Source organism: Chenopodium album, chromosome 2 (genome assembly GCF_948465745.1).
Source record: "Chenopodium album chromosome 2, dcCheAlbu1.1, whole genome shotgun sequence".
In the NCBI taxonomy this organism is placed as follows: Eukaryota; Viridiplantae; Streptophyta; class Magnoliopsida; order Caryophyllales; family Amaranthaceae; genus Chenopodium; species Chenopodium album.
The window spans coordinates 77,556,955-77,579,004 of NC_137835.1; the positions used below are offsets into that span (position 1 = coordinate 77,556,955).

At 36.8% G+C, this 22,050-nt stretch overlaps 1 long non-coding RNA gene across 1 annotated transcript in view; it reads right to left on the reverse strand.

Moving 5' to 3' along the window:
• The window catches only part of LOC145588574 (uncharacterized), a 59,841-nt gene extending 49,852 nt beyond the window's left edge, over positions 1 to 9,989 (reverse strand). Inside the window, exons 1-2 of the long non-coding RNA XR_014101609.1 lie at positions 9,932 to 9,989; positions 294 to 414 (exon numbers count right to left, since the gene is read on the reverse strand). This is a non-coding gene — a long non-coding RNA (uncharacterized LOC145588574). The remainder of the gene's footprint in view (positions 1 to 293; positions 415 to 9,931) is intronic.
• Positions 9,990 to 22,050: the final 12,061 nt, after the last annotated feature.

A 22,050-nucleotide genomic window follows, 5' to 3' on the forward strand; every position in this document is an offset into this window, starting at 1 on the left:
ACAATTCACCACTCTAAAGAGTGTAAATTCACTTAAGGGGAGCATTTCATGATCAACCGATGCACGGAATCTGCAACGGGATTTCTTTTTTTTTTTTTATGGCAGGTTAGGTTGCATGAGAGCTATTCAGTTATCTCATCAACATTGGACCATATCACTTCTTAAATTACAGCCAAAGAATATCAAATAATGACAATAGATAATAACTACAATAATAAGCAAAATTTCATCAACAAAAAATTGTTGGCTATAATAGGTACTACTTAAAGGGTTTAATAAACACTCATACCCACCTGAGATACACGCACATCATTTCCCCGTATCTTGTCAGCCTTGAACTCTCTTTGCTTTCCTTGCAATTCTTTTTGTACTTCATTTGCAAATTGTTTGATTTCTATCCCCTATACAACAAACCTGTTAGAAATTAGAGGTTGATTAACACATAAGATCCAAATCAAAAATTAAGGTTAAGATCAAACATTGATTGTTGGACCTAACAAATGATTGCCAATTATCAACATTTTTTATTTTTAATTAAAATGAACTAAAATGTGCTCTTGTATCTTGACTTTCTTCTTCAAAGAGACTTTAGTGATACATTGTGAAATGGACATCTAATGACTTCTAATCTGCACTCTGCACCTCTGCAGTCCTTACCATAGGCAAGAGCCTCATGATAAACACTGACCTTAGTATATTTTTGTCTAAACAATCAAATCTTCTCATAGTCACTTATTTCAACACTTACAAAGCATAAAATCTCATTCTAATTTGAGTCACAAGACCGCAACAAACTATTCTACTCTCGCACATTTTCTTTTTATTCATTTTTTATGGATCTTATACTGCTCAGTTCAAAATTATTATGAGGCAGTATAAGCAGCTTTAAGTTAGTTTTGTAAGGCACCATATAAACTCTCAATAATCAACAAAATATGAAAATCTCAAGCTGTCACTACCAATTACCAGTCTGCTGGACACTCATTACTCAACAATTAAAAAGTGACTGTAACCCTTCCTATAGAATTCACAAACTTCAACTAGCCACACCTCCATATTAAGACTGAATCACCCATAACAGCCACAAGGTACAACCCTATTTGATTATGTATTCCCAAACTAATCTCATTCCAATTCACAAAAGACTACAGTCACTAAACCATCCTCAAATTATTGACAATTTTTTTAAAATGCTGAGAACTCACTGTAGGAGTTTATAGGTACTACGCAGCAGAAATAATATGAATCATATTCAATCAAGTACCAATCCCAAGATTACATGCATAACACACAAGCCACATAATCATACCTTTGACGCGTGAATTCCACGAAGCTATTCGACAGGCAAATTAGGGAGAGAATAGAGCCCCAAGCGTTGCTCCTCTACTTAGTCCACGAGATTCGAACGAGCCGTCCACCAATACTAGATTGGTCGAGTGATTGAGGAAAACCGCGATCACCACATTTATGGACAACCGATCACCGCACGAACCACCACCACCACGAGACACCACCGTGCGCCGAGGAGGAGGAGAGAACCGTGAGCGAGAGGACTATGAGAGGGGTTGGGTTTCGTGTTTGCTAATTAGGGTTTGATCACACTGATCAGTTAATTGCTTACTCTACTTGCAAACCTAGGCACCTAGTCTATTTATAATCTCATTATAATTAGACTAGGGCACGAAGCCCAAAACATCTTTTAATCCTCTACATGGCTGGCCACCTAGAGTGATGAGGCCCATGATGGGTCTCGTCCTCTAATGCTCGATCTAGCCCCTTTGTGTGACCTTATAGGATCCGTCCAATTAGGCTTTGCCCTATTTTACTAGTCCAAAGATCGTTAGTACCTCTAGCTATGGAAAAACGACGACCCAAATGTACGAACTTAATAATCTCCATAATTTGATCCATTTATATACCTAGTAATTGCACACAACGAAGACATAGCTCCTTCAATCTCCCACTTGTCTGAGTGAAGGGTGCAATATTCAAATTCCTTAAGTCAATATATGTGTCGATTTGATAATATGATTGCATCACATGTCGAGATCATATTAATCTACAAATCGTTTCTTGAAATTTGAGTTAGAATTACAAAACCAAATGATTACTGTGTAATGCATTTGAACGCGGCCACGTATTTTCTGAATTCTCCCTCTTCAAGCGGCCATGACATATTTCCTAATTTAATAGGTAGACTCTATCCAATCTTGTGGCAACATGACTCCCACTCAACTTCTGAAATAACCGGGAAACACCCTTTATAATCTCCAATTACGGCTAGATGTTTGAGTGTACTACAGTCACAACTTCCATTGAATGAAATCAATGTTCCACTCATGTCAAAGGAATCCACTAATATATACGAAAGCTTTATACTTGAACTTCAAAGTAGGTCAATAGTTCGATCATGCATCATTCATGCATATCCAAGTGATTGACCGAGCATCACCATGCCCCTATAACCCATGAAACTGCGCTATCCAATCAATCTTACATGCTAGTTTGTTTATTGAAATCATTTATGTCCACTATAATGATCTCAAACTAGAAACCTTAAATAATATATGAATTTTGTTCACCTGTGGGGTTTCAATTCACAAGGTCATCAACTTGATGAGCCCATCAATTCATAATTATTTTGGACATTTTATTAAATTCCATAACCATAATTAAATAAGAGAAATAATAATTTCTATTTTAAACATAATTCTGCAAATTGATGCATTTCTCATGTAATATGTTTTCTCAAAACATATACAACTTAAATTACATAACTTGCTTCAATCCTAAGACTTTAATATGACTCTCATACCTTAGTCCATGGAAGGGGTTTAGTGATTTCTCACTCATAATAAAACTTTGCAGAACACGACCTTTCGCTGGTCAATGATCTCATAATTGAGGTGATATCTCATATCCTTTTGTTTGGATTTGTGATGTGACTCTGGCTCCTTTGTTCTTGGGCAAAGGTGACCTGTTAGTCACATGACATTTTAATCCGAACTTCCTCTGTAACTATCTTACTATATTTTAATACACATATTTTGACATTGAGTATGCAACAGTGCTCTGCTTTGAACTCTTCAAGCTCACTGTTCTTTTCCATCCAGACACAAATATGCATTTAGATCACCATCTAGAATCATCTTGCCTGTTTGGAAAACTTGCATTCGTGTAACCTTTTGACAACTTGCTTAAACTACCATTTAACATAATAGCTAGAAGAATTCCTTTTAGTGCTTCTCAAGTACTCAAGGATCTTTTCTTAGTAATTCTCCGTATGCTTATTCTGTATTTGCTTGAAACCTGCTACACATGCACAAGTCATATGCAACATCTTGCTTTGTACATTTCATGGCACATGTAATGGACCCTTTTGCAAAAGCATGAGGTACATTATCCATACAACTCAACTCTATTAGATTTTGAAGGCACTGAGTTTTACTGAGTGTAATACCATGAGACATGGGAAGATATCCTATCTTAGAGTCTTGTTTCATGAACTTGTCAAGATCCGTATCAACATAAGTCTCTCGATTCATTCCCTCATTCTTCTAGATTCCCTTCATGGATCTTTATTCCTAATATGTACTCAACATCTCCTAAGTCTATCATATAGAAACAATCTTTCTAACCACTGCTTGAGTTATTCAAGCATTGATATATCATTTCATATGAACTGTATGTCAACTACATACTAGACTTAAAAGACCAATTACTCCCACTAAACTTCTTGTCTCTACAAGATTCCTTTTTCGTTCTACTAAGGAAATCAAACTGTTTGATTGCCTAATCAAAACGAATGTTCTAACTCCCTGATGCTTACTTTAATCCATTAAATGAATTTCTGAAGTTCGCAAAACTTTCTAGGAATTTCTGGATTTCAAACTCTTAAGATGTATCATATACATACTCACCATCAAGAACATTTCATGAAGGTGATTTTGATCTCCATAACTAGAATAATCCGAATAGACTTACCCAACTAATAGGTTTGACCCTATTTGTTAGACTATTATGGACTAACACATTTTTAAAAACATGGATTCCATAATGGATTTCATGGCTTTAAGCCATTTCCTGAGTTAGCACTTATCCAAATCTTGCTTGTAGGCCATGGATTCTAACCGTTCTAATAAGAAAATTTTAGAATCCACCTTTTCTCAGAATTTCAACAAATTGTTTGTTTTGATCCCAAGTAACCTACGATAGGTATGAGTGACAATAGAATTATTCTCTTCAACTCTTTGAAGCCTTTCATTCTAATAGGACGATAGAAGTTTCACTAGTTGAATTAGCTTGCTTCGACACATGTTTTATCAAATTAGCTGATTTCATGCGCATTTGTCTCTGATGTAGTGTTATCTACATCCATTTGTTGCTTGTCTCGAATCTCATCGAGATCTAACTTTACTCCCACTTGGATTTCTAGGAAGACATTCTTTCTATAGAGTCACTATCGCGAGCAACAAACACTTTGTTTCTACGCAATTGTAGGAATAACACCTCTTAGATAGTTTCCATGAGAAAACCCATGAGGAACTATTTTCTGATTTAGGGTGCATTATGTCATCTTTGTAAACATTTTACATTAATTTCATAATCCTTAATCCTGTTTAAAAAAAGGTAACTTTTGGAACATTTCCAAATCATAATTCTTATGTCATCTCTTCTACTGCTTTGGTTAAGTTTCCTGTTTAGTATATTCGCAATTGTTGTTGTTCTATGCATATCCTCAAAACGATATTTGTAAATCATTAAATCTTGGATCGAACAATGGCAAGCAAAGTTTGATTCCTTCTTTATAAACATACACTTTAATTGTAATGTTTCTGGATTGTGAATTAATTCAACAATTCCTTTTAGATGATCATTCCTTTTTGAGTTAAATATTTATCACAACAATCATATTGTGGTGTTAAATTGTTTATCTCAAACTGATTTTACATTTCATTTTGGAATTTTGAACATTTCAAAGTTTCCAAGCTTTACTTCATTAAGTAATTATCGATATATTTACTTAAATCGTTAGTAAAAGCAATGAAATTGTTAAATCTCTTTGCTAATTTTGAACTTATTGGTCCATACACATCATATGTATAAGTTCCATAAGGTCATTTTAGCTTCTTTTACCCTTTCTACTAAAAGGCAACTTGGTCATCCTAACTTATCAAGGATGAATTCTAATTATCAAGTGATTCATAATCATATAAGAATAAGAGTCCATCCATAACTTTGGATGTGCAAATGGTTAATGTGACCTAGCCTTACTTGTTATAAGTAAGTGTATTTTGAATCATCTAAATTTACTTTTGTGATCTACTTATATCAATGTCATAAAACAAAATTAACTCATATCTAGAAAAATGAAAAACAATTTATTACCTTGGTCATGGATCAACACTTGTCCAAGCCAAGTAAACCAAATTCAATATTCAAAATAAGAAAACCGAAATATTGTCTCATCAAAATTGGAAATTGTTCTAAAATCATGATAAACTAATCAAAATTTAAAACTATGAAGCTATCTCTGGTCACTCAAACACTTCTAGTGCACCTTCAAGCTCCATTTCCATGCTAGCTTCACTTGTTTGCAGTTCCTACGCAACATCACTATGTTAAGCACTGCAACTTGGTATCTCATACCTAAGTGAAAATGTTTATAACATAATTGCTCCATTATTCTTGAGGAAGACGTGGTATTTCTGGCAATTACGCTTCCAATGTTCCTTCTTCTTGCAGTAAAAACATTCACTTTCACTTGCAGCCTTGCTCTTTGGAGTCGTCTTAGGCTTTTAAGGAGCCTTGGCAACTTGCTTGCCCTTGCTCTTAGAACTATCCTTTTGCCCCATCTTCTTGAACCCCTTTCCCTTTTGAATCATAAGAACCTCCTTCTTAGGTTCCTTAGGGATTTGTTTCTCAGCACTAACCAGCATTGCATGCAATTGATTCATAGTCTTTGCAGTGGCAGTCATGTTAAAATTCATGATAAACTGGTTGAAACTTTATGGTAGTGAATGGAGAATGATGTCTGTTGCCAAATCATCACTATATGGGTGCCCCAGTTTCTCCATACTTTGAATTAGGCCGATCATTTTGAAAACATGATCATGAACTGTGGCACCCTTCTCCATCCTACAATCCAGAATCTCACGATGGAGCTCATACCTTTCAACTCTAGCTTGTTTCTTAAACAAAGCTTTGAGTTCTTGCATGATTGAGTAGGTTTCCTGGTCCTCAAAACGCTTTTGAAGACTAGGCTCCATGGTAGCAATCATTAAGCAAGTGATAGGTATAGCTCTGTCATGAGCTTCCTTGTGCTTCTTGATCTCTGCCGCAGTTGGATTTTCTGGCAGAGGTCCTGGCAATGGGGTGTCAATGACATCCTCTCTACCTTCAGATTTCATAACAAGCCTTAGCATTCTTTCCCAGTTGGAAAAGTTATCCCCTGTCAACCTATCCTTCTCAAGGAATGGTCGAAGGTTGTAAACGTTGTTGTCATTGTGATTACGGCTACCCATCTAAGTCAAAATAAGAGCAAAGTTTAATAATTATGTTTAAATAAAATTAAAGTACCATAAACGCATTCATTTGGTAACTTTAAAACACTTTATTCAATAATTAAATGGTCCCAATTGAATTTAAGTGATTCCAAGATCCTTTATTCGTGCAATAATTGACCGGACTTTGGCCCTACCATCAACCATTACATTTTCAAGGTGAGTAAACTCTTTACTGATTACAACTCTTGTAACTCTTGGTTGAATAATTAATCATCACATGTTTAATTATTTCCCTTTGCTTCAAAGGTTCTAAACTCTTTAGGTAACCTTGTTGAGCATAACCAATTAAAAGTGTAAAATTTGTTTTACCCCCACTCCCCTAAGATATAATATGACACCCAGCTTTGGCATGACCCATCATAAATATCAAAGGTTTCATCGGGTTTTTAATTGGAAAAACAATCTCAATATTACTGGGACCTAGATTTATTATGTTGTGATTATTTAGAGAACTCTAGCGCATCATCAATCAACATAAATAAAATCTAACATGCATAATCTACTAATGCAATAAAATAAAGCATGACATAGTATGGCCCCTTAGTCCTAAGAAAACTAGAAATGAAAATGCTCACACTTGAATCGTCATGGATCTCCATCCACCTTGCTCCTTTGGGCTTCACTTCATGGGCTTCTTTGGACTAACACTATTTAAATAACTATTCTATTTACTTTAAATAAAAGTTACAAAAATACTTAACGGTATGCAGACCGTATTTTAGATTACAAAAATACTTCACGATGCGTAGATTGTATTTAAGAATCTATGGGCCATACTAGTCTATATATAGAAACATAATATCATATATTATAAAAGTGCCATATAATAAATCACTCAACATGCTTGTCTAAACTACAACATCGAATGTTCATAATAAAGTCAACGCATTTCCTAAAATATCTCATATTTTAATCATAATTAGATAATATCATATATTATTCATGATTGTTTATAAAATATCATATATTTAATTTAGTCATGAGATAAAATCAAATCATATTTTAATCTAGAAAGATAAATCATATTTAATCTTCCATGATTATCCTAACAAATTTAGGAGATTCTATCCTAATTACTAGCCAATCAAATAATTTTAAATCAATTATAGCCTAATCTAATTATGGGATAATCACATTATTTAAATCAATTATTATCCTTTTGGAATATGCTCAAAATATTCTAGTCAATCTTATCCAAAATTAACCATTTTATTTAGATAATTACCAATTTAAAAACTTTAAATATGGATAATATCAAATAAAACAACTTTTGAATATTTGATTTTATCCTAAAATAAAATATTTTATCCAAATAAAATAAATTTTATCTTTTAAAAATAAAAGATCATATTTTCAAAATATTTTAACTTATCCAAAATAAAATTGATTTTATCCTAAAATAATTCATGATTATCTTGAAATAATTTTTCAAAATAGATTTTTTTTTTAAAAACCGCAAGCCACCACCGCCGGCCACCGTGGTTGGCTAGCCGAAGCTAGCCACGGTGGCTGGCTGCCTTGACGACAGCCACTGCCGCAAGGGCAGCAGCGTGGCCCACAGCCACCCAGACCTCCGCCCTCCCCTTCCCTCCCTCTTGGACCAGCGGCGGCGGCAGCCACCGTGGCTGCCGCCTCTAAATTTTTTTTTTGTGTGTTTTAATTTAATTAAAATAACACTTATCATAATTAAATTAAATCAGTCCATAAGATTAAAATTAAATCAGATTCAACTTTAAAATTAGGGTTTATCATAAAATTAATCTTAATTTAATTCTAACTTTTAAAATTAAATTGATGATCATACACAAAACTCTTTTATGCATAAATCAATCCGATTAAAATTATGAAACATAAAATCGAATTAAATCAAAATCAAGCACAAAAATCATATTTTAGGGCTAGGATTTTCAAAAAATTCAAAATTTAGGGTTAGGGGGTTCGAAAATTTTGAACAATTTAGGGCTAAAATTCGGTCATCTTCATGGCTATTTGAGCATAATTAAATCACATTTAATCGATTCCAAAAGTTTAATCACATTAAAATATAATAATTGAACCATAATTAAATTAATTTCTCCCTCTTAATTGATTATAAAATTAACATGAACATCAAATAATCGTATTATTATGATCTAGCGCGTTCATGCAAGAGGCTAACTGATACCACTGTAGGATTTTATAGGTACTACGCAGCGAAAATAATATGAATCATATTCAATCAAGTACTAATCCCAAAATCACATGCATAACACGCAAGACACATAATCATACCTTTGACGCGTGAATTCCACGAAGCTATTCGACAGGCAAATTAGGGAGAGAATAGAGCCCCAAGCGTTGCTCTTCTACTTAGTCCACGAGATTCGAACGAGCCGTCCACCAATACTAGATTGGTCGAGTGATTGAGGAAAACCGCGATCCTCACCTTTATGGACAACCGACCACCGCACGAACCACCACCACCACGAGACACCACCGTGCGCCGAGGAGGAGGAGAGAACCGTGAGAGAGAGGACTATGAGAGGGGTTGGGTTTCGTGTTTGCTAATTAGGGTTTGATCACACTGATCAGTTAATTGCTTACTCTACTTGCAAACCTAGGTACCTAGTCTATTTATAATCTCATTATAATTAGACTAGGGCACGAAACCCAAAACATCTTTTAATCCTCTACATGGCCGGCCACCTAGAGTGATGAGGCCCATGATGGGCCTCGTCCTCTAATGCTCGATCTAGCCCCTTTGTGTGACCTTATAGGATCCGTCCAATTGGGCTTTGGCCTATTTTTCTAGTCCAAAGATCGTTAGTACCTCTAGCTATGGCAAAACGACGACCCAAATGTACGAACTTAATTATCTCCATAATTTGATCCATTTATCTATCTAGTAATTGCACACGACGAAGACATAACTCCTTCACTCACTACAAAATGAGCGGAGCCAGGTCTTCTAATTAATTTTGCCATACAAAGGCTATTAACTTTCGCCAATCAATTATTGAAAATTCTCCAGCGTTTAGTTACCAACTACCACTCTTTAGCGCACTCATTACTCAATAATTTAAAACTGACAGTCTCCTTGACTGTTGAATTAACATCATCACTACAAAAGACTTTAAAAGATTCTAACAGTATAAAATCAACAATATTACTTAAATAACATCAAGGTAATTTAAAGCAGCGAAAATCAAAAGCCTAAAACTAAAAGTTTTTTTTTTTTTTTTTTAAAAAAAAAAAAAAAAAAAAAAAAACACTGAAACATATAGAAGCAGGGATCTATTATTAAGCACTCATTATAGGAAGCAAAAAAACATTAATCATTGACTCATATATTAAACAAGATATTATTAAACATGTAGTAAACATACCTAATTAATCTTTTTTTCTCGACCTTTTTCTTATTGACAGGGAGTTCTTCAAATGATGCTTACATACAGACAACATATAATGTAATTATAGCTTCAATTATATATCAAATAGAAAGAAAGAAAAAAAAGCAGATTAATTAGGCTAAACAGAATCGAAATTGACAAAATAATTAAACATATAGTAATGAGAAATTGACAAAACCCAAAACATTTGTACCTATCATACATTCATACCAATACTAACAGAAATTTGATGGAAAATTAAGAAAACCCCGGTTAATTAAGGAAATTAAGAAAACCCCGATAATTATCAGGAAATTAGAGAAAAAGAGAAGAAATTTGACAATCGTACCTGTAATTTTCCAATGGGAGAAGGGTCAAGCTGTAATTCTTCCAATTCTTCTCATTCTTGAGCCCCGATTTTGCTGTTGTTACTCCATTCATGTTTGAAAAACCATCAAATTGAGTATTGATTTAGAGATAGTCAAATTATGTAGTTTCCATAATCTGGCGTCCTATCATACTGTAGACACCCATTTGTGTCTCCCCAAAACCAAACCCGGTGATGAGTGCCTTTCACGTTGAATCATAATCGAATGAAACGAAAGTGTGGAAAGGTCTAGTGTAGCGGAAAGTTTTATTTCTTTTCTCTTCTCCCTGATTTTGAAAACTTTATTTTAAGAAAACAGCCAATCCAGTTTGGTTGGTCCATGATATGGGTCTAATAGTGGTGTAGTTGGATGGGGCTTGCAAAGACCTTTCCAAGGATATATTACAAGCCCAATTCCGATGAATATTGAGGAAGTTATGGCCAATTTACCAAACTGGGCCCGGTTTGAGCTTTATGTACGGCCCAATGATCTAGGGGAGGGCCTAATATGATTTATCATTCCTAATGGAATTAGGAATGGTTTTAGTCTTCTAGAATATTCTAGAAGGTTCTTTTCATTCCTAATTCAATTAGGACTTTTCAGAGTTTTAATCAAGATCAAATATCATTTTCGAAGAAATTATATTATTTTATCTTCCAGTACGGGAAATTTATCAGATTTTCGAAAACGCGTTGAAATCAAGTTTGGCGTCCAACCCCAGGCCTTGGCACCTGGAACCAGGATTGGCGCCAGGCGCTAGCCATTGGCGCCTGGCACTAGCCACTGGTGCTTGGCGCCAGCTAGCCAGGGCTGGCGCCAATCCTGTTTTGCGATCTTCAGAGACTCTGTTTTGTTAAATTATCTTTTTTGGCCGGTTTTCTCTATAAATATCGTGTCAAAAACTCCGTTTTCATTCACTAACTCTCTTCATTCGCAAGTTTTCATTCACCAATTCATCAATTAACTAATTCTCTTCATTCCTCTACAATTCATTGATCATCATCATCTCTCGTTCATCAATTCTCAACAAACATTAATTCTTTAGCATTCTTTTCTTTCTTCAATTCTTTCTCGCTTTTTTATACAAAATTCCGCATTCACAAGATCTAGATACACCTAGCCATATTCGAAGTTGCTTTCGCCCTAGACGTGAAAGGTTTTAATTTCTGAGGGTTTGGTCCCAAATCTCTCTTTCAATTATTTAATTTGATTGTTTGATTATTATTTTTCCTTGAAGTTACTAACGTGTGTATTTTGTTATTAGAAAGAGTTACGAGGCATCCAAGTAAGTACTTTAATGGTTTAATTGATATTATGATGTAGAAATCATGCTTAGATTGTTATTTTGATTCCTAGTATCATGTTAGGATGTTTTCCTTAATTTGATGTTTAGGGTGACAACAATAAATTTCTAGTATCATGTCTAGGGTAACTTTAATATCAAGTATGATTAAAAGTACGATGCTTCCTATATTCTCCCTAATATTTGTTCATGTTAGTATCATGTTAGGGCTAAAGATTTGATTTTTATTGTTTAGTGACATGCTAGGGTTTGTTATTAATCTTGTTAGTATCATGCCTAGGATCTTGCTATGCTTTAAAATGATCATGATCATGATCATTATTATTATTATTATTATTAATGATGTTGATTATTTATTATGTTGCTTGATACATATTATTTTATATTGTTATTGCTTGATCACCTTTTTATTGCATGCTTAAAGGGAATTTGTATTTGTAATCACGCTTAATAAGATAATTAATAATCTTATTTAGGGTTAATTATGATTATAAATTCAAGTGATCGCCAATAATAGTTTATGTGTGCATTAAATTCAACCAACATAGATTAAACAGGTTTAGGGTTAATCCTATTGATTGCATGTTAGTCAGAAAGCGCACATGAATACGAGCAGAATAAAGTAGAGGCCTATTATTAGGGCAGGTTCAATCTCTTTTAGGTTGGACTTGTACCATCATCCCCGAACCCTTATTTGGTTCATGACCTTATGGAGTTGACGATCTCTTGGATCTTTAAGGGGTGTAACCTTCACCTCGTGAACGGTTTACAAGTTCCTTAAAAACTTGTTGGCGACTCTTTTGCTCTATCTTCTTCCCTTTTGGACGCCACCGTACTTTAGTGTATGATCACAGTGGGGTTCAAGCAGTGGGATTTTAAAGGCTTGAAATTATTCCCTACAGTTTTTGGCGACTCCACTTGGGAGGATTTCAATTTTAATTCCTGAATTTGTTTCGGCAATGATTTAGAATGAGTGGATGAGACTCGAAAAGTTCTAAGTATTTCATGTGCGTAATTTTTATTAACATTATTGTCATATGCATAAAAAGGTTCTCATTGGAAAGACCATCCGTAATGAGTCAAAAACATAGGATTTTACACGTAGGAAATTTGAGAAATGTCTTTCACAACTAGGACTGAAATAACACCACGCGAAACTGGAAGATTTTATCGAGCACAGAAAGCTGCTGAGCATGTGGGAAGTAGCGTCAGGGACTAGAGCTTGGCGCCAAACTTTTAGCCGTAGCGCCAGACGCCAGTATTGGCGCCAGGCGCTACAGTTAAAAGTTGGCGCCAGTCTCTGTTTGCTGGCGCCAATTTCCCCCAATACCGAGCCAGAAATATGCGTTCTAATTTTGACCGGTTTTTCGTATTGTTTGCTCGATCCTGCTTCCTGATTGAATTTTTTCTCACTTTTCTGAAACCCATATGTGTTCTACATATGGACATAACCCTCTGGGAATTCATGATCCATCTACCCGATTGAACGCTCTTGGCAACAAAGGGTACATCCGAGATGTTGAATTCACCAAATCATGGAAGCGAGTTTTTTTCTAAAACTCGCGGTGTCCCATCCACTCGCGCCAACCCTTCACGGTTAGGCTTCTGCGCGGTGCATCCGGACAATTAACCATGGACCCTCTATTGACTAAACCATATCCCGAACTTTAGAGAACTAGAGCCATGGTTAGGTTGCGAACTCATTGCATCATATTGTGCCTACTTGACTAATTGTGCATTATTTGTTGTGTATATATGTTCTATGTTTCTCCTAACCGATTGTTGATTTGTGTTGAGACTAAAATTAATGACTTAAAGAACTTTGCCTAATTAATTACTTAATTAATTAATTTGAGTCAATAAAGTTTTTTTTTAATTGGAATTGACCTAGTACGACTTTAGGCATACCCCAGTTGACTAATAATACCGAAAACAGTCCCAGACCGAAGCTCCAATATGGGCGCCAAAGTCTGAGCTGTAGCGCCACATTACAGTGTGTAGCGCCAGACATTAACTAAATTGTCTGGCGCCAACCACCATAGTGTGACGCCAGTCCTGTCGCTTGGCCGACAGTTCGGATTATTTGTCGAGTCATCACCTAATGTCTAATTAATTAGTTTTCTGTTTAATTCGGTTAATTTTGCTGACAATAATGCTTAATTGAATCAATGTCCGAGTTTAGGCACTAAGTCCCATGGTCTTACACAAGATTCCACACATGTCACTTACACTCAATGCACACACCAATACACATGTTTTGACCATGATTAAGAGAGTCTTGTGTGCACGCTTTTTTTCGTCATTGTTTTTTAGGGGGGTAAGTCGGATATTAATCCTCCAATAAATAATAATACTTAGTTCCCTAAAAATATGCATATTTTTTTTAAAAAAAAAAAACCATAAAGTCAAGTTGATTCGAGTCAAGTAATTAAAACGCAAATTGGCTTAATTTACAGCGCGTGGTCAAGAAAGGAAGGACGAATAATCAAAGATAACCTTTTCGTACAAGTACAACTTTTCGAAAAACCTATAGCCCGCAAGAGGAAAGCAAGAGTCATAATGGCAACTCAAGAAGAAGTCAATGATCTCAAGAACCAACTGGCTACTGTAACTGAGACACTGAAGTTTCTCGCACTTAAGATCGATGATCCCGTGAAACAACAACAAATGGACCTCATGCAAGAGAGCCTAAGCAAGTTGTCCAGCGACTACAAGTTTCAAGAACTCACATCCCAAGGAGTCTCGGTGGATAAAGATCTTCTTCCGCAGAAGTTCAGCGCCAACGACATCCCAAAATTTAGGGCAATTGACAACCCTTACTTCCATTTAAGAGCGTTTGAAACAATAATGAGTATCAAGGGTATTGATAAGAAAGTCTTCCCTTCTCTGTTCTCACTATCTCTCAAGACCGTTTGCCAACAATGGTTCTTTTCTCTTGAAAAAGAAAAGAAATCTACCTGGGAATCCATAGCAAACGCTTTCGTTGATAGGTACAAATGCAACATTCAAGTCGAAACTGATCATAGAGAACTTGAAATCCTCAAACAGAGAGAGAATGAAGGCTTCACCTCTTTCTTTAACAAGTGGAGAGAAACCTCAGCTAAAATGATCGAGGTACCAAGTGAGAAAGAGTCCGTGAGACTGTTCATTAAAAATCTCCAAGACAAATATTCCAAACATCTTAAATATCAAAATAACCTTCATACCTTTAAGGCTGTTTATGATATTGGGATCAATATTGAAGATGACTTGGTTAAATCTAAAGCTACCAACAATAGCTCCAACAGTGGCTGGAAAGGAAAGAAGAACGACAATCCTTCTTCTTCCAAAACCGCCCACTCAAATAATGTTAGCACCTTTAATCTAGGAGAAGTCCTCGCCATGAATAACCAAGGACAAAGGAAACCATTTAGGAGGAACTTCACTCCTATTGGCATGAGTTATGACACCGCATTTGATCGATTAAATGCAAAAGGTCTTATAACTCCCATTGGACCATTCGGAGATCCACCAGTTGAGAAGAGGTCGGCTAACTGGAACCCCAACGCACATTGCAAATATCACCAAGGAAGGGGCCATTCTACTGAAAGCTGTTGGAAGCTTAAGGAAGCTATCCAAGACCTAATTGACAGTAACAAGCTTCCGTTGCCCCCTGCCAGTAAGAAGCCAAGTATTGACAATGCACCTCTAGCTCATACTTTGGCTATCTCCGATGAAGAAAGCGAAGTTGACCCCTCATATCTCATTAAGCCTGTCAAAGCAACCAATGTCGAAGAAGGAAGAGAAGAGATCTTTTTCGATGTCAGAGATAACCTTCCAGAACCAGAAAATAAGGAAGACATACAATTTCTCACACTGTTTATGAGGGAGACATCGCAACTATTACGTGAAACTCTCAAAATTGTGAACGAACTTCACAAGAAATATGATGAACTTCCATGTCCAAAGGAAGGACCTAAAAGAGAATTCACACCAGTGAAAACGACTTACGAGGAAAAGTATTTTCCCTTACAAGTCACCGAAAAACCCAAGAAGAGCAATAGAGTTTACACTCCAATTGGGATCCCATATGCACAAATGTTCGAAATGCTCTCCGAGAGTGGCAAGGTCAAACCTCTTGAACCGAGACCATTTGAATCATTAAAAAGGACAGATAGATATTACTGTCAGTACCATCAGTCAGGGGGGCACACCCTAGAAAACTGTTTCAAATTCAAGGATTTGGTGTAGAAAATGATTGATGAAAAGGAATTAATCCAAGTTCAACTAGAAGAGGACATAACTGTTAATGGAGTATGGGACAGTGATGAAGAAGATGTCTACCTAAAAGACATAGTAGGACCTTCACCTTCTGTATCATACACCACAAACGACATTTGGGCTGAAGAAGATTCATCAATAGACGTCCTCACAAGATCCGGGAGAATGCAACCTCCCGTATCAACACAACCTATGCCTACTGTACAACAAGTTCCCATACCTATCATCGAAGACAATGACATCGTTAAACAGTTTAAGAAGACAAAAGTTGAGATGAATGTATGGAAGCTCCTGGCAACATCTCGAGAACATAGGTTGGCTGTGATGAACGCCTTGGATAAAATCGGGATAGATTCTGACACCACTCCTGAGGGACTAGCTAACTTCCTCACGAGTGACCTCCCTAGTCCGATTAATCTAATCACCTTCTCTGATAAAGATTTACCCTCAGAAGGTGACAAACACTACAAGGCGTTAAACCTCACGGTAGTCTGCAAAAGGATGAATGTTCCCATGACTCTTGTAGACAATGGATCAGCTATCAATGTGTGTCCACTTAGGACCGCGAGGATGCTCGGCATAAGGGATGAGGATTTAACTCCGTCCACACAAGGAATAAGAGCTTACGATAATACTCGACGTCAAGCTCTTGGCAAGATAACCCTAAATGTGACGGCAGGAGCAATAGAACATGCTACTACTTTTCAAGTGGTAGACATCAAAGCCTCATTCAATCTGTTGTTAGGACGCCCTTGGCTCCATGATCTAAAGGTCGTCCCTTCATCTCTCCACCAACAAGTGAAAGCCATAGTTGGAGGAATTCCAATCACTATTGACGCTTCGCCGATGAGAATCAAATCAATAGAAAATCCAATCATCAATGTGGAGCACGATGAAGATGATGAAGACCTATGGGGATTTAACGAAGAAGTCTCCTTAATCCAAGAGGATGAAAGGACATCTCTTTGCCACGACCCCCATTCCAACATGATTATCAACACCATGCTGAAGAAACAAGGACACTTCCCTGGGATGACCTTAGGAAAGAAAAAGGGGATAGCAAAATCGGTGGAGTCACCTGGCCTCCCTAAACTAGATACTTTCGGACTTGGTTTTGAACCGACTCGGAAAGATCTCAAGCGAGCCCAGGACAAGTTGAAAGCACGTAGGGACGCTCGCATTCAAAAGAAAGCAATTCCAATGGATCAGTACCCTCTTACGCTTAATGGTCAGTTTATAAAAGAAGGAGAGGACTATCCATGCTATGAATTTCCTGAGCCATTTGTTTTAAATGGCATACGACAACCAGGATTCGAGATTTTCTTGGATTGCTACTTCACTGACGAAATCCCAACTCCCGTCCATAAGGAGAAAGCACCTCCATGCTTTGACTTTAACGTCATGGGATTACTGTTTGTGTGAGAAAAGAATGAGCCAGCTTATGAGGAAGATAACTCCTCACTCATTTAAACGGTCCTACAAAGCGAAAAATTCGACCCCTCGAAGCTAATTACTCCAGCCGAAGGATCATTGCAAGGGTGGCGCAAGACTATCAAGGTGACTACTCCGAGTGGAAGGAAGATATCAATCACGACAGGGCAAGGGCCGATGTTCGAAGAGTCGTCGGAGTCAGAGTCTGAGTCAGAGTCTTTCCCTTTAGAATCTTCTAAGTCTTTAGCAATAATGCCTCCCCTACCTATTTCTTCTCCTAGGATAGTTAGTGATCCAGTCCCTGAGGACATATCACTCTTTGATGTAATGATCTCAGAGTATAATAATATTTCTCGTTCTCCTTACTTCTCGTGTTCTTCCCTAACCCAAGATGACAAGCATTGCTTAGCTAACGATGAAAAAGATAAAGAAATTATTAAAGCAATGGAAACACTTGAAAAGAAAACACCAGTAATTGAAGAGACTGAAACAGTCGACATCTCGAATGATTCGACTCATAAAAGAGAAGTTAAAATCGGACTAACGTTGAATAAACAAGAAAGAACCGATTTAATTAACTTACTTAAAGAATTTATCGATGTATTTGCTTGGTCATATGAAGATATGCCAGGCATTAACAGAGAAATAGCTCAACACACTATACCATTAATCCCAGGAATGAAACCTGTAAAACAAAAGTTGCGTCGAATGAAACCCGACGTAGCACTTAAAATAAAAGAACAAGTTCAAAAACAAATAACTGCAGGTTTCATCAAAGTATCCAAATACCTCGAATGGGTCGCCAACGTCGTCCCGGTTCCAAAGAAAGACGGAAGGGTAAGGATGTGTGTCGACTATCGAGATCTAAATAAGGCAAGTCCAAAGGACGACTTCCCTTTGCCACACATCGATATTCTGGTAGACAACACGGCAAATCACGCGCTTCTCTCATTCATGGACGGATATGCAGGGTACAATCAGATTCTCATGGAAGAAGAAGACATGGAGAAAACGACCTTTATCACACCGTGGGGCACTTACTGTTACACGGTAATGCCATTTGGGTTGAAAAACGCAGGTGCTTCTTACCAACGTGCAGCAACTGCCTTACTCCATGACATGATGCACAAAGAAGTTGAAGTATATGTCGACGACATGATTGTGAAATCAAAGGACCGCCCAGGCCATCAAGTAGCCTTAAGGAAATTTTTCGAAAGGCTAAGAAAAAATACAATATGAGGTTGAATCCATCAAAATGTGCTTTTGGAGTCACCTCAGGCAAACTCTTGGGATATGTCATAAGCTCTAGAGGAATAGAGATAGATCCAACCAAGATTAAAGCAATCATGTCGATGCCACCGCCAAAGACTGAGAAACAGATTCGAGGATTTATTGGCCGGTTGCAATACATAAGTAGGTTCATATCAAAACTGACGACGATATGTGAACCAATCTTCAAAAAGCTCAAGAAGAATGTACCAGTAATATGGGATGATGAGTGTCAAAAAGCCTTTGATAGGATCAAAGCCTATCTCGCAAATCCTCCCGTATTAGCGCCAGCACTTCCCGGAATACCTCTTAGGTTATATTTGAAGGTTACCAAAGAGACAATGGGAGCCATGCTAGCACAAGAGGTAGAAAACAAAGAGAATGCAATCTATTACCTAAGTAAGAAGATGCTCGAATACGGTACAACCTATTCTCTTTGGTATATGGAATGGATGCCGTACAACCTGTCGAATTAGAAATACCATCTCTACGCATTGCGCTAGAGAGTAAACTTGATGAAGTTGAATGGACTAGGGCACGATATGAAGAATTGATCCTACTCGACGAAAAACGATTAGAAGCTCTACATCATACTCAGTGCTATCAAACTCGTATGGCTAGACATTTTAATAAGAAGGTCAAGACAAGAAATATTAAAGTAGGAGATTTGGTATTAAAAGCACTAAGGAAAAATGTTTTAGATCCAAGGGGAAAGTTTAGACCTAATTGGTCTGGCCCCTACATTATTGTCAAAACAATCCTGTCAGGTGGTGCAGCAAAATTAACTGATATGGATGGCAATGAATTCTCAAACATGACCAATCTTGACCAACTTAAAAAATACTACCCATAATTACTTGAGTAGGATACTCAAGAGAGCTACGTTCGGCCTGATTCCTTAGGAAAGGATACGTAGGCAACCCTTTACGGGTGCGGCCACTTTATTTTTTTGACATCTCCGCGTTCCAGAATCAACTAAAAGTCAACAAAAGTCGGCAAGCTATTGGCGTCGCAGAACAGAGTCTGGCGCCAGCCATAAGCCATTAGCGCCAGCCGATGGTACTGGCGCCTGGCGCCAGACCTCAATAGCTGGCGCCAAACTACAATTACTGGCGCCAATTCAGCAGTAAAATCTGGGCGAATTTCGGTGTTTTTTCGGAAAATTTTCGACTTCCGTACTCGAAGAATTTCTGGAAAATTAATTTTTTTTCGATTTTCATTGCTTTAATAAAATAAATTTAAAGTAACAATTTAATTGAAAGCTGAAATTTCATTAATAAAATAAAATTACATTGTTAATGGAATTTAAATAAGGCTGAAATAAATTAACTTTAAATAAAAATTAACAATCTAATAAATCTAAAGCTAAGCAATGTTTTTAATCTTTCTTTTCCTTTTTTGCTCTTTTCCAATTCTATTCTGTTTCCTCCTCTTCATCCATTACTTTAGCTAGTAGGCATCCTTTAGAGGACCTACATTCAATTTTGGAATAGATTGTTTCCCCTTCAGCTAGCACCCCATGCTTCTTTTCCACCCAAGCCTTTTTGTCTGTGGTGTTAGCTTTCCTTTTCCCTTTGTCTCTAGGCATTGTAGGTGTTTTGAATTCAATTCTTGCACCTAAGCGTTCTTTGGCAGGTGTCACCCTGTCACCTAGACGATTCTTCACATCGGTTCTACCCTGATCAATTGAAGATTTCTTCAGCAACCACTTCTTTACATCATTGGGTAAAGAAGGGGGAACCTTTTGGGTAATCACTTCCCATAAAGGTCTAGCGCTCCAGTAAGTGTCGAATCTATCTACTTCTTGAGATACGGGGTACTCATAGGGAGGACGAAGATCCCCGGAAGGAATATTTTGAAGCAAGCCGTATTGTCTTTTTACCCTGCAGGGATAATAATATGTTACACGAGACAAGCTTGGGAGACGGCAGAAAGGTTGCTTGTTAACACCAACCATCCTTTCTATTTTACACCATGGGATGACCCACTTGATAGCAAAATCACGTGTTTCAAAGACTTTTCTCCACCCATGGCGCCCAATTTTGGGGATACGCTTCTTCCTCCTCACAAAGCAACTGGGAGTATATTTTTCAATGTCGTCCAGAGGGCTAATTAATCCTAGCCTCTCCATTAGCCACATCTGTAAAAAATTGCAATGCAAATAAATTATTATTACAATACAAAAATATATTTTTTGATTTCTATAATTAAAAATATTATTTTTCTACCTGTAATAAAATTGGGGAGCCGCGAAGAGGCGCTTTTGGGTCCCTTTTCAATTCATCTAGACTAATCATAGTCTCTCCAACTATCAATGGCATTGGATTTCTCCCTGATTCAATTTGTTCTAGTACAGTGGTTATAATTGATTGACCCTCGTTATTTTTACCACTACTAAGAAGAAATTGATTGAGCATGCAAAATAAGAACGCCCTTCTTCTATATATGTGAAAAGATTCAGAGAGAGGCTTACCAAAATAATAGCGTGCAAATTCTTTCAAGTTAACTATATTGCCATCTACTATTTTTGATAAATCTCTATCCTTTAAATTAAAGAAGCGCTCAAAATCCTTATAGTAATATGCATCTACTCTAGGGATTACTACCAGGTCTATTGCAGGGAAGCCTAAGATAGCACCAAATTCCTCTGGCAAAGGGCTAATTTCATCATACCCTATTCTGAAACAATGTGTATCGATATTCCGAAATTCTAAAGCAGTATGTATGAAGTCTATGTCTAAATCTACCCCTTTGATAAATTCCCCCCAAGTGAAATAAATCTAATTCTTTTCTTTCTCTAACATTAAGAGATCGACACCATTCATGAGTGTATTGGGTGAAGGTTTTAGTGGCTAAGACATGATTATTATATTTTTTCTAAAGAGGAGAATATTTTTTTCACTGGAATTATGGGAAGAATCGGCTGAGCAGGGGGCTATTTATGTACAAATTGCGAAGAATTTTAATCTGAATGAAATACAGATTCAGCGTCAATTGGCGTCAAATCCTCGACATTGGCGCCACCCTCCAGTGCTTGGCGCCACACGCTAAGTGTAGCGCCTGGCGCCACGCGCCACAGTCTGGCGCCAGCTGGCGCCAAGTCAACAGGGCAGCCGCGCGTGCTCAATTTGCGTTTTGATATTAAACTTGAGTCGGTTAATGACTTTATGGCCCCGTTTAATTTTTTCTAAATATCTTTTCTACCTTTTTCCTTAATTAATTAAATATCGCAATTATTTTTAATTTATATCTTTTCCTTTTTTTGGATTTTATATTAATTTTCAAAAAACCAGCTTCTTTTCGTTTTCTTTTTTCCTTTTTATTTTTTCTTTTTGGGGGAGAGAGTTGGATAATATCCTCCATCAATAATAAAAATGACGGAATTTTTGCGCAAAAAAATTGATATCACACTTCGCTTGCACACACTAACATACACTAATATAATAATAAACAATCAAATGAATTTATGATAACATAAAAATACA